The 12,061-nt window shown below is 35.4% G+C and overlaps 1 protein-coding gene across 2 annotated transcripts in view; it reads left to right on the top strand.

The window, feature by feature from the left end:
• The window catches only part of Agps (alkylglycerone phosphate synthase), a 159,120-nt gene that overhangs the window by 97,701 nt on the left and 49,358 nt on the right, over positions 1-12,061 (top strand). The gene's annotated exons all lie outside the window — the stretch shown is intronic.

Genomic DNA, 12,061 nt, shown 5'->3' on the forward strand with positions numbered 1-12,061 from the left:
ATTTGGTTGTGTTATATTTGTCACTTTTACAAAGTTCTACATGAAAGTTGGCATTGTAAAAAATCTCCCATTTAAGTACAGTTGTTTATTTCAATAATTACATTGTTTTCATAACTAGTCCTTGGTTTAAAGAGGGCCATATGATTTTAGGTGAAGATAAGATATGTGCTTAGATTCTTGCCTTTGAATGACTGCTTTTTTGTTGAATGCAGTATTTCTTGTTATTTTGGGGTAATATATTTTGTGATTAACTGAAATGACATTTAATTTACCTTAAACATTTATCAAAATTAGTAATAGTGATTGAGTATTTATACTCAATCAGAAACCCCAAATTTAAAAATTAAAATATAAACTTTATTAATACATAGAATGTACTGCTAGGTGCTGTTTTGTTTAATAACATTATTTAAGCTATTGTTTAAGTAATATAGTATAGTTTATATAAAAATGTTTTTTTACAGTCACAAAAGACCTATCTTCTGCTTTCCTAAAAGGAAATACATTATCAAAAAAATTTTTTTAAAGACTAGATCATGTCAAATCATATTTTGTGTCTAGTTCTATGTACTAGTGTGAAATATCTCCTTTCACTTGTTCACTGTTTGAATCACTGTAGTTTACGATCAGTTCTTATTTTAACATTTCTCAGTAGGAAGGAGGTTAAGACAATAGACCCAGCCTTTTTCTCCTTGCCGTCTCTAATTTTTAGAGTTCTTTAATACGTATATCAAATATATGCAAGTAGAATTTTGAGGGAGAGGAAACTTTTTTATATGATCCATAAAAGTCAACTTCCTAGGATCCAGAGTGGAGTCAAGGGAGACTCTGATAAAGCCAAGGAAAAATATCTAGCCGGTTATCCATATTAATATTAGGCTGTAGAAGATAACAAAATGCAAAGTGGCAAAGTATGTCACCTTCCCTCCATTCCAAGTCGACCCACTGTTAATGGGTTTTTGAATTTTGTGGTATTAGAGATTGAATCCAGGGCCTTGTGCATGCTAGGTGAGTGCTCTTTACCAGTGAGTTGTATCTCTAGTCTTTTTTTTTTTTTTTTGACTTTTTTGACTTTTTTGAGGGAGGATCTCACTAAATTGCTGAAGTTAGCTTTGTGTTCACACTAGCCCAGGCAGGCCTTGAGCTTTTGATTCTCCTGCCTTAGACTCTCCAGTACTTGGGATTATAGACCTGTGCCACCAGGCCTGGTCAGAAAAAAGTTTTTTTTTCCTGGTATATGTGGTGCTAAGGATCAAACTCAATGCCTTGAGTATGCTAGGCAAACACTACCACTGATCTTTATCCCTAGCTGCCATTTCTTGGGCTCTTTATTTCACTAAATTATTTTGCATGCTGAGATACTCTATGTCTGGCAGTTTTTATTCTCAAGAACTATGATCACCAAATTTTATTATTTTTATTTTGTGTGTGTATTGCCTACATGTATGTGAGTGTGCCCATGTCGTGCAATGCCCACAGAGGTTAGAAGATGGTGTTGGATCCCCTAGAACTGGAGTTACGGTTACAGGCAGTTGTTAGTCGCCACATGGGTGCCAGGAATCAAACTTGGGTCCTCTCTAAGAGCAACCAGTGCTCTTAACTGCTGAGCCATCTCTCTAGCCCCTGGCAAGGATGATTTTTTTTATAATTGTCAAATACTTTTAGTTATCAGTTGAGTGCTAGACTTAATCATAGGCTTCTTAGTGTTGGTTGCCTGTCTCCCCAAATTCTGGGTGTGAGAAGATGATAAAACTAGAAGTGTGGTCCTGGCATAGGCGTTTTTGGATTGGTGGTATTGAAGCAGAGATAAACGTTAGGGTCTACACTCTGAGATAGGAACTCCTAATTCCCTAGAACTTTGGTTCATATCTTGGTTAGAGAACTAGAGTGTTTCATCGTGTGTACTAAAATGAAGACGTGCAGTTGTATTCAAAAGATATTATCACATAAATAAGCATGAAGACAAGTTTTATGATAAAGAATGTTATACTAAAATGTTTGAGCACTGAGCAGTGAAGCTCAAGTTTCCTGATAACTATTTGTAAAAATCTCCATCATTTAAAAACCAACAAAAGAACAGTAAATTTGAGATATTTGAAGTATTATGAAGTAACTATTTACAGGGCCTGAGGGTTTTGCTTTTGAGTTAATAACTAGAAGAATGAGGAAAGCTAGTATATTTTTGTTTGTTTATTTTTTTGTTTAAAGAAAATAGTTTGAAGTTCAATAAAACAATTTCGGGGGTGGAGAGATAGCTTAGCTATCAAGAGCACTGGCTGCTCTGCCAGAGGACCCAGCTTTGGTTTGCAGCACCCACATGGTGACTAACAGTAGTCTGTAACTCCAGTTCTGTGGGCATTGAATGACATGAATATACTTACATTCATGCAGGTAATACACACATACACATAAAATAAAAATAATAAATACATATTAAAAAAACAGTTTCACAATATGTTAGTTTCTACCACCCGACCCCCTGCCTTTTTGAAATAAGGTCTTAGAATGTAGCCTGAACTTTCTTAAAAATTGAACTCATATTTTCTTTAGATCAAGTTTTTCAATAATGAATTTCTAATTAACCATTATTATGTGTGTTTTGTAGCAAAATAGCTATGAATGCTGAAATAATTGAGTGTGGAGAAAGATATATTACGTCTAGCAGGTATATATACAGAGAACACAGTTCTTTCCAAAGTAATGGTGTCCAGTAAAAAGCTTGGAAATTTTATTTGGGTAGCCTACACGTATTTACACAGGAAAGCTTTATTCTGGAACATGTATGGTTGAAGATCATAGTTCAAGCAGAGGAGATGGACAAACTGGGAGGAATGCTTAGCCTAAGGTCACAGAGCACTTAGTAGAAAGATTAAAATGGTGAATGGGAATACTTGGCTAGGCTTGACTTGCTTCATAATGGCAGACAGGGCTGTATCTGGGCATGCCTGACCTTCCCTTGGAAGTTTTAGCAGTTAAGGACAGGCTGCTCTTCTTCATTGCCTCTTGTCTCAGCACAAATTAGATTTTTTTAAAAAATCATAGAAATTGAAAAAGTAGTTTGGATTTATGTGTTTTCTCAACAAAAGATCTTAGGTCATGTTCAGCTGTGTAAGCCAATGATGCCTCCTTAAGTCTCTCCAGGGAATTGAGGTGCAAATATTTTATGCTTTCTTGAATGCATTATCCACTTTCCCACATTGCAAATACATGAAAATGTGTCTTCAGTTCTTCATTGAGAAGTGATATGTAAATGTATAAAAGTCTTGTTTATAGCCGGGTGTGGTGGTGCATGCCTTTAATCCCAGCACTTGGGAGGCAGAGGCAGGTGGATCTCTGTGAATTCGAGGCCAACCTGGTCTACATAGTGAGTTCCTGTAGCTGGGGCTACAGGGAAACCCTGTCTCAAAAAAAAAAATAAATAAATAAAATAAATAAAGTCTTGTTCATAATGTCATTACAATGGGACTATTGGTTTTAGATATAAGTAATTGATATAATCTGTTGCAATTTTTGTTACAATTTGGTATATTTGTTAGAAAATGACACAGAAGAGTTGCTTGTGCTACTGAAAAGCAAGGGTTTGAATTTTCCTTCTTCCTTGCATAAAGCAATAAAAGTGCTCCTTTATTCATTTTAAAAATCACAGCTGTTCACCTGATGACCATAATCTAATTCACTATATTGAGTAAACATTTTGGAATAAAGGTAATAATGATTGATAGTGCCACCATGTGGCTGAAAAACAGATTAGTTAGAAAGCACCTTTCTAGATGATAGTTTTTAAGTTTTAAATAGTTTTATAGTTTTATAAAGAAGTGTGGACTAGAAAACTTGCCTTATTTGAAGGTAGTTTAAAAGTCCAGGTAGATAAACTTGTATTCTCAGTTATTAGAGTACAATTTGCTGATACTACATTATTTGGAAATGTGCATATTTCATCTCTTATAATGCAAATGTAGAGAAACTGTTTATCTTGGAAGTGGATAAAATGTTTTGTTTTTAATAGTTTAGCAACATTAACCTATCAGTTTACTGCATATATAAATCTCATGCCAACAGTGGAATACTATTTGCTGCTGTCCTTTTGTAACAGTAATTCAGACAGAGAAAGTGAGAAAATTATCCTATTTTGGCACTGTTCAATTTGGGATTGGGAATTTCAGTTGATAGCGGGAGAATTAAGATCTACTAAATAGATGACATGTGCTGTGAGTTGGCTGCTTGGAATTAATTCTTCTCATTTTGTACTTCCATTTTTGCAATATTTACACTCAAATTGCTTTCAAAATAGAAACTGTATTTTGAATGAGTTTATTTTGGAAAGGAGCATGTTTGATTGTTCATATGGCAAAGTGGCTGTGTAGATTTTCATTACTGGTCTGACTAGAGGTGAGAACTTAAGCAGCCTCGACTGGCAGCAGAAGGACTGTCCTCAGGCCTCTCATCTGGTCTTTGTCCATGTGAGGAGTTGTCCTCTTTCAGTACTTCACTGCCTTGTGAGGAGCTAGACAGGAAGAGTTGGTAGAAATGAATTCTGTCTTGTAAGTGGCGGTACAACTTTAGTCCATAGATGGGTCAGTGATTTTAAAGACTTCCTCAGAAGGTAGGCTTCCTACTACAGTCTGAAAAGGAAAGTGGTGTTTTTCAAATAGGAATATCAGCATCAAATGTAACATTTTATTATTCTCTTGTTTGTTTAGAAATGACAGTGATGTTTTTACAAGGTTTGAAATGAGCTCAAAAGCACAGATTTTGGTTCTTTTTGGCTGTTGTCAATAAAAATTTAGGATTATGCCCTGGAATGTTGAGAGAAGAGCATTTGGTCTAATTAGAAGGGAAAAATGATTATATATTTGGAATGCTTTAGTAGTCATTTCTTTAAAAACTGACCTTTTCAATTTCAAAACTAGATATTTAGAATTATAAGCTAAAAGACAACTTTTTCCTCACATTCATTACTTTTTGACAAGGGGTGGTCTTTCTGCCTTTTATTATTTATTTTAAAATATTTTAATAGGTATTTTCTATTGTGTTTAGATCATAATTGGAGAAGTAGCTAGTTTGTGAATTCTGTAAACTCCATAGGAGTTCAAATGAATTTGTTAGTGTTAACATATACCTTATACAACACTTAAAGGTTTTTATATTGAGTAGTATTTCTTGGATGTATTTGTTATGTACAGAAAATGAAATTATCACTCTAAGTTATATTTTTGTATGTGTCATTCTTTTTTCTCTTGGAAATAGAATAACCTTAGTCAAATATTTGGTTAACTGAGTTTTTTACAGTATGATCCAGCAAAACGAAGGTCTTTGTACAACATGGCTGTCTGCCAGAGGTTACTCAGAATGAGTTACTGTACCTTTGTTAAATTGAAAAAGAGTGAAGTTATAATTAGTATATTGATAGGAACTTTTGTCTCTTATAAACAGAGGAAAATATTTACCCAATAATGTATATGTCATTCTCTGAACAAAAAAACAAGAAATACTTGTCTTTTTAAAAAATGTTGTTTACAAAATAGACCTGTAGCTATATATAGCATGTAATTTCCATTATGACTAGTGAGTCTTAAATATTATGATTTCTTCTGAAATATCAACTCAGACATGAGTTAGAGTTGATAGCTTTAAGTATTGTATGATTTTATCTGTAATGTCATCTCAGACTTGAATTAGAGGAAGAGCCTCTCTACATTTAAAATTTTTATTTCTAGGAATGTGCATTCAACAAATTTCTTTCATTTCCCCTTGAACTTATCATTAGTTCATCATTGACTTTAATGTGGAAGCATTGAGTTCCAAACTTTATATGACATGGTGAAATGGATAGTATGCAAATTAAATTCTCAAGCTTTCATAGCTAACTTCTCTTTATTTAATTTTTACAGAGCATTGCATCTAGGGTTTAGTTTTGAACCTTTTGTTTCTTTAATTTTTTTTGATTTATTTATTTTAATTTTATGTGTATTAGTGTTTTTCCTGCATGTATTTAAGTATACCTGTGTCATGCAATGCCTAAGGAGGCCAGAGAGGGAGTCATATCCCCTGGAACTGGAGTTAGGTGTGGTTGTTAGCTGATAGTAGTAGGAACCAAACTCCGGTCCTCTGCAGGAGCAGCCAGTGCTTTTAACCAACGAGCCATCTCTCCAGCCCTAGAAGCATTTGTTTCTGATAAAATAAGTGATGAGTAGACTATTTCTAATACAATACTTAGGCTCTGGAATTTGGGCAGTTCTAGGGTCTTCACTGAAGTTAGACTTGCCTTTTGAAGAAGTCAGCCTTTTAAATTCAAAGATGACTCACTAGCTATGGCATTTGAAATGTGTATTAATACTGAATTTCTCTTCTCAAAACTTCGATAAGAGACTCCAGTAACATATCTCTTTGAAATGCAAGTTATGATTTGCTCTGATGAACCACAGCTGTGATTTTAGTTAGAGGTACATTTTCCAGGAGTCTTTTGAATTGTCTCTTATAGAGTATGCTTCTAAATTTGTAAATTTATAAAGTTGGATTGAGATATCTGTTATTTTTTAAGTTAGTGAAGATAGTAATACTGAGTAAAAATAAGGCTAATCAGAATGATTATATTTTATTTTTCTGGTTATATTCAAGTAAATACCTGGTCGTAGTATTCCTAAAGGAAAGAAATTGTAGTAATTTGACTTAAGTCTTCACCTGTATTTTGATATCATTGTAGTTATTTATTTCTTTATCAAGATAAAAATGGATAGTTTTAGATTAGTCAGTCTAAGTTTTTTACACCTTTTTTCTACTTTTTACTAACTATAAGGTACACTTAGGTATAACTCAGATACCTAAGAAATTCTAGTAATTGCACATGATTGATTCATTAACTTTAGTTGGAGCAAGCAGTTCTTGTTTGGATATTGTTAAAGTCCTTGAATTTCTCAATAACCCACCATTAACATTTGGTAAAATATTTCCTCTTGGTTAATTCTGACCGCTTTCTTGCAGGGGTCACTTTAAGGACTTCCACTCCCTTGTACCCCCCCCCCACTCCCCCTCCTGAATTGGAATACAGTATCTTCATTTGAGTTTACTAGTTATAGCATATGTAAATTTAGAACTCCAGTTCTTAGAATTTACACTCTATCTTTTAAAGGCAATCAAGTTTTTTTTTTTTTTTTTTTTGGTCTTTTTGAGACAGGGTCTCCCTGTAGTCCCAGCTGGCCAGGCCAGGCTGGCCTTGAATCTACAGAGATCTACCTGCTTCTGCCTCCCGAGTGCTGGGATTAAATGCGTGTGCCACCATGCCCGGCCACAAATGCCCTGAAGTTTTATTACTTATTTTTTGTTTTTTCATTTGGAAATTTGATACACGGGATATTTGAATACATAGTATAGCAGTCACTTCTATATTCACATGCTATACTCATTTTTTTCTATTTGTTCCTTATGCACATGATTTTAAACTATTGGAAATTAAGTTGCAGACATCATAACACTTGACCTCTAAGTACTTCAGCATTTATCTTTAGAAAAGAATGCATGCCTTTGATCCCAGCACTCGGGAGGCAGAGGTAGGTGAATCTTTGTGAGTTCAAGGCCAGCTTGGTCTACATAGTGAGTTCCAGGACAGCTGGGGCTACAGGGAGACCCTGTCTCAAAAAGACCAAAAAAAAAAAAGAACAGTGTTCTTTATAACCACACTACCATTTTCATGTCTAAGAAATTGCAGCAATTTCTTTTATTAAAAAAAAACCTTTTATTTGCATATTTAAAAATTGTGCATTCCAATCAATTTAAATAAGAGCTGGCACTCTGGCTAAACTGCTTTTTAACAGCCTGTAAGGACCCAGTGTACCATCTTCAGTTTGACTCTACTGTTTCGCCACCTCCCACTCAGCTGCTTCCTTTACCAACATGCAAGTTTTTCTCCTTCCCTGCAGCCAGACCAGCAGATGGGAGGAGCAGGTAGGACCTTCCTTGTTTGTAGTTCCTGATTCTTTGATGTAAAAGGTACAGCACAGTCTGTTAAACTTGATCCAGTCTCTTTACCTTTTGCAGTTAAACAATTAAAAGAAGGCAAAGCTTGTGGACTGTACAGTGCACTCACCTCATCGGTTTCTCCACTTGCTTCTCTATATTGATCATTTCTTTTGAGATGGAGGATTTTTCTCTTGCTTTTCTATCTTCTTCAATTTCAGCTCACCAAATTTCTCGATCTTAGCTATATCATGTTTGTCAGACATGGTTGAGGAAGGAGTTCCTCCCCTTCTTTCCTCTTCCTTTCTGGATGAAAGGCCCTCCTCCTCCTACTACTGGGAAAAAACAATCTCACCCTCGTTGTGTGTGTGTGTGTGTGTGTGTGTGTCTGTGTGTGTGTCTGTGTGTGTGTCTGTGTCTGTGTGCATTTTTGAGGGTGAGGGAGAGGTCTCCTTATAGCCACAGGTGGATTGGAACTTACTGTGTAGACAAGGCTGGCTTCCCAGAGATCCATTTGCTTCTGCCTCCCAAGTCTGGGATTAAAGGCATGCACCACCACAGTTGGCTCACCCTTAATATTTTCAGGGTGGGGTATCAGAGAAGATATTTCTCAAGGGCGAACATTTCTGTATAATGAAATTCATTATTGTGGGCTCTTTATTAATGGCAGTGGTTTGTTTGCTTATTTGTTTTTGAGACAGAGTCTCACTCTGTAGCCCTGGCTGGTTGAAATGCTTATGTAGACCAGGCTGGCTTCAAGCTTACAGAGATCTGGGATGAAAAGCATGTACCACGATGCTTGGCCACAGTGTTTAAAAAATTAGAATTTGGCTAGCAGAAGTAGAGAACAACAAAGCCACTTACAGCTAAGAGGAGGGGTTGGATGGAGTACAAGTCCTGAAAATGGAGAAAAGTTGCAATATGTATCTGCACTTTCTAGACGTGTTCCCAGCCCAAAGGATGCCCTCAGTTTAGCTTTCTCCGCAGGAAGGTGTCTACCCCACAACAGTTTCTTAATGCCGACTAGTATTCATTCTGCAGTTAATTTATCCCCCAAATATTTTATGGATAGTGTTTATGAACCAAGACTTAATTAAAGCCCACAGTTGTGTTTTTATTACTTTAGAAATTAATTACCAGTAGGAATTCACTAAGCGTAGTGTTTTCCCCTCATTTTCTGAACGCACATGTGCTTCTGTTGGTAATTTTCGTGCCTTACACCTGCCACTGATGCAGGCGAAATGGAATCTGGTTGACAGTGGGAGAGAATTTACAAGGTCTCATTAGGAATTAAAAAAAATAGTTCTAAATTCTTTAATATTTTGTTAGTGTACTTGTGCCAAAACAAATATACATGTTTATGGAGATAATATTTATTTTATGAAGAAAGGAAATTTGGCCTAATCAGGAGTCACATGTTTTATTAGAAGTCAGTGCACTCATTTTATTAGAAACATTCCAGATTTGTAAATATGAAGAAAATTGATCCTTCTTTAAAGTATTTTGGAAAGCAGTAACATTTTAAGGAATCACTAACCAAACTACAATATCTTTATGACAAAATTTGAAATTACTCAGGTTTTAATTTTTTTAAACTGTTACTACTTCTAATAAGACCACAAAATAGCAAATTGGTAGTTGTAATATAATTTTTGTTTCAAATATGAAGTTAAAAACTGTGTGTATGTGTGTGTGTGTATGTTAAGTGATTTTTTTTTTTTTTTTTTGCAGGGGCATGGTGTAGGGAGCTATGTGGTATACTTGAAACTGTGCTCATCCAGTAGTCAGGATTTGTTGGTCTCTTTCTTGACCATTGGCCCAGGACAAGTATTTTTTACCTCATAGATTCCTTTGTCTTTGTCTCTGTATTGCTAATGCCAGTTCTGCTACCATGACAGAGGCACCTGTGACTGTGTGAAATAAAGACATGACAGCTTGAAAGCACAGGGTTCTGTAAAACATAAGGTGATAGGTTATTGCTGTGAGTTAATATAAGATCACCTTTTGTTATTTCTTTAGACTGACCAATGACTTTTAAAAATTAACTGAATTGGGGCTGGAGAGATGACTTAAGAGCACTGGGTGCTCTTGCAGAGGACTCTGGTTTGGTTCTCAGCATCCACATGGTGACTAACAGCAATCTGTAATTCTAGTTCCAGGGGAATCTGACGTCTTCTTTTGATCTCCATGGGTATTGCAGGACACAGGTACATTTAACATACATGCAGGCAGTTCACTCATACACATAAAAATAATAGAATATTTTTAAAATCAATTAAATTATCTCATTTTTAGATGAGTAAATAAACTGTATAGGCTTTAAAATAATCATTTTCCCTTTTATTGGATGAAATAAATATTTTATTTCTTTTTATTTTATGTGTATGAATGTATTGCCTGCATGTTGTGCAATGCCCTTGTAGATCAGAAGAGGGCATCAGATCCCTGGAACTGGCCTTATGGACAGTAGTTAGTGGCCATGGTGGGTGCTGGGAACTGAACCTGGGTCCTCTGCAAGAGCAGCCAGTATGCTTAACTGCTGAGCCATTTCTCCAGCCCCAAACTATTTTTTGTTAGAATTAAATATTTATTCAATTAAATGCAAGTAATAGCAAGAAAATATTTTTTAAATCTTTTATTTATTTTTATTTTATGTATATGCATATATTACCTGCATTTATGTAAGTGCACCTGTGTCATTCAATATCTGTGGAGGACAGAAGAGGCTGTTGGATGTCCTGAAACTGGAATTATAGACAGTTGTTAGCTGCCATGTGGGTGTTGAACCTGGGTCTTTTGCAAGAACAGTTAGTGTTCTTGACTGCTGAGCCATCTCCCCAGTCTCCCCCCCCCCATTTTTTAAATGCAGTTACTGTGTACATTTTATGCTCTTGAGGGAGTTTAAAAATTTTACATGAATATACATTTTATTGAGAAGTAATCCTGAGAAGATAAATGTTTTAAAAACTTAAGGCAAGTTTTAGACGCTGAAGCAGTAGGATTGTCATGAGGTTGAAGCCAACCTCTGCACTGTAACTGTCTCAAAACAATTTTTTTTTAGCATTTTTCAAAATCTTTGGTCTAAAATTAACTCTTTGTAGAACTTTAGCTGTCTTAGAAATTTGTGTAGGAAATAATAGTTTTATTTGGGTTTCACACCCCTTTTAGTTCTTTGGAGAAACTGTTCCTGATGTTACTGTTCTTGTTGTTCATATTGTAGTCTTTATCATCACAAAATTAATATGAGTGAGAGCTGAATGTCCTTTGTCCATGTTGGATGGGATTACTGTTTCTAAGTTCAGATCCCTTCAGATCTTTCATGTATTTCATGTACTTTCCTAGTTGAGCATCTAATCTGTTAAGTCCCACATCTGAAACTTTCTGTGTGGTAGTTGTTGCTGGAAAATTTTGGATTTCAGAGCGTTTCAGATTTCAAATTTTCAGGCAAAGTTACTCAACCTGTACCTTTTTCCCTTGCAACTTTTAGCATGTTCCTAAGTACACACAACACTGGAGAAATTTCTTATTGTTTAGTTATATACTCTTAACCATCAAAGCTTTAGTGCTGTGTTCACTATTAGTGACCTTGAAAGAACTTAGAATACTGTCTGGATTTTTTTTCTATTTAAAATAATTATGAGAAAGGGTTAAAAATAATGATTCTTAGGGTTGTCTATGAATATATTGCAGATACATTTTAAAAGTCCTTTGGCATATAAAAATTTCCAGTAATATCTTCCTCATTTTTAAAGTGCAGTAGGGACTGGAGGGATGGCTCACTAGTTAAGAGCACTGGCAGCTCTTGCAGAGGACTTGGGTTCAGTTCCCAGCATCCACATGGTGGCTGACAACCATCCCTAACTCCAGTTCAGGGGATCCAATGCCCTCTTTTGACCTCCACAGATTTGCACTCATGTAGTGTACTTACATACATGCAGGCAAAACACTCATACACATTAAATAAAAATAAATCCAAAAAAGTTTTTAATTTAAAAGACATGTATAATGGGCTGGGGTTGTAGCTGAGAGTCAGAGTTCTTATCTAGCCAAGTGCAAAGCCATGAGTTTGATTTGCAACAGTGTAAAAAAGAAAAGAAGCAAAAAAAAG

Source organism: Nannospalax galili, unplaced genomic scaffold (genome assembly GCF_000622305.1).
Source record: "Nannospalax galili isolate Female #2095 unplaced genomic scaffold, S.galili_v1.0 scaffold346, whole genome shotgun sequence".
NCBI lineage: Eukaryota > Metazoa > Chordata > Mammalia > Rodentia > Spalacidae > Nannospalax > Nannospalax galili.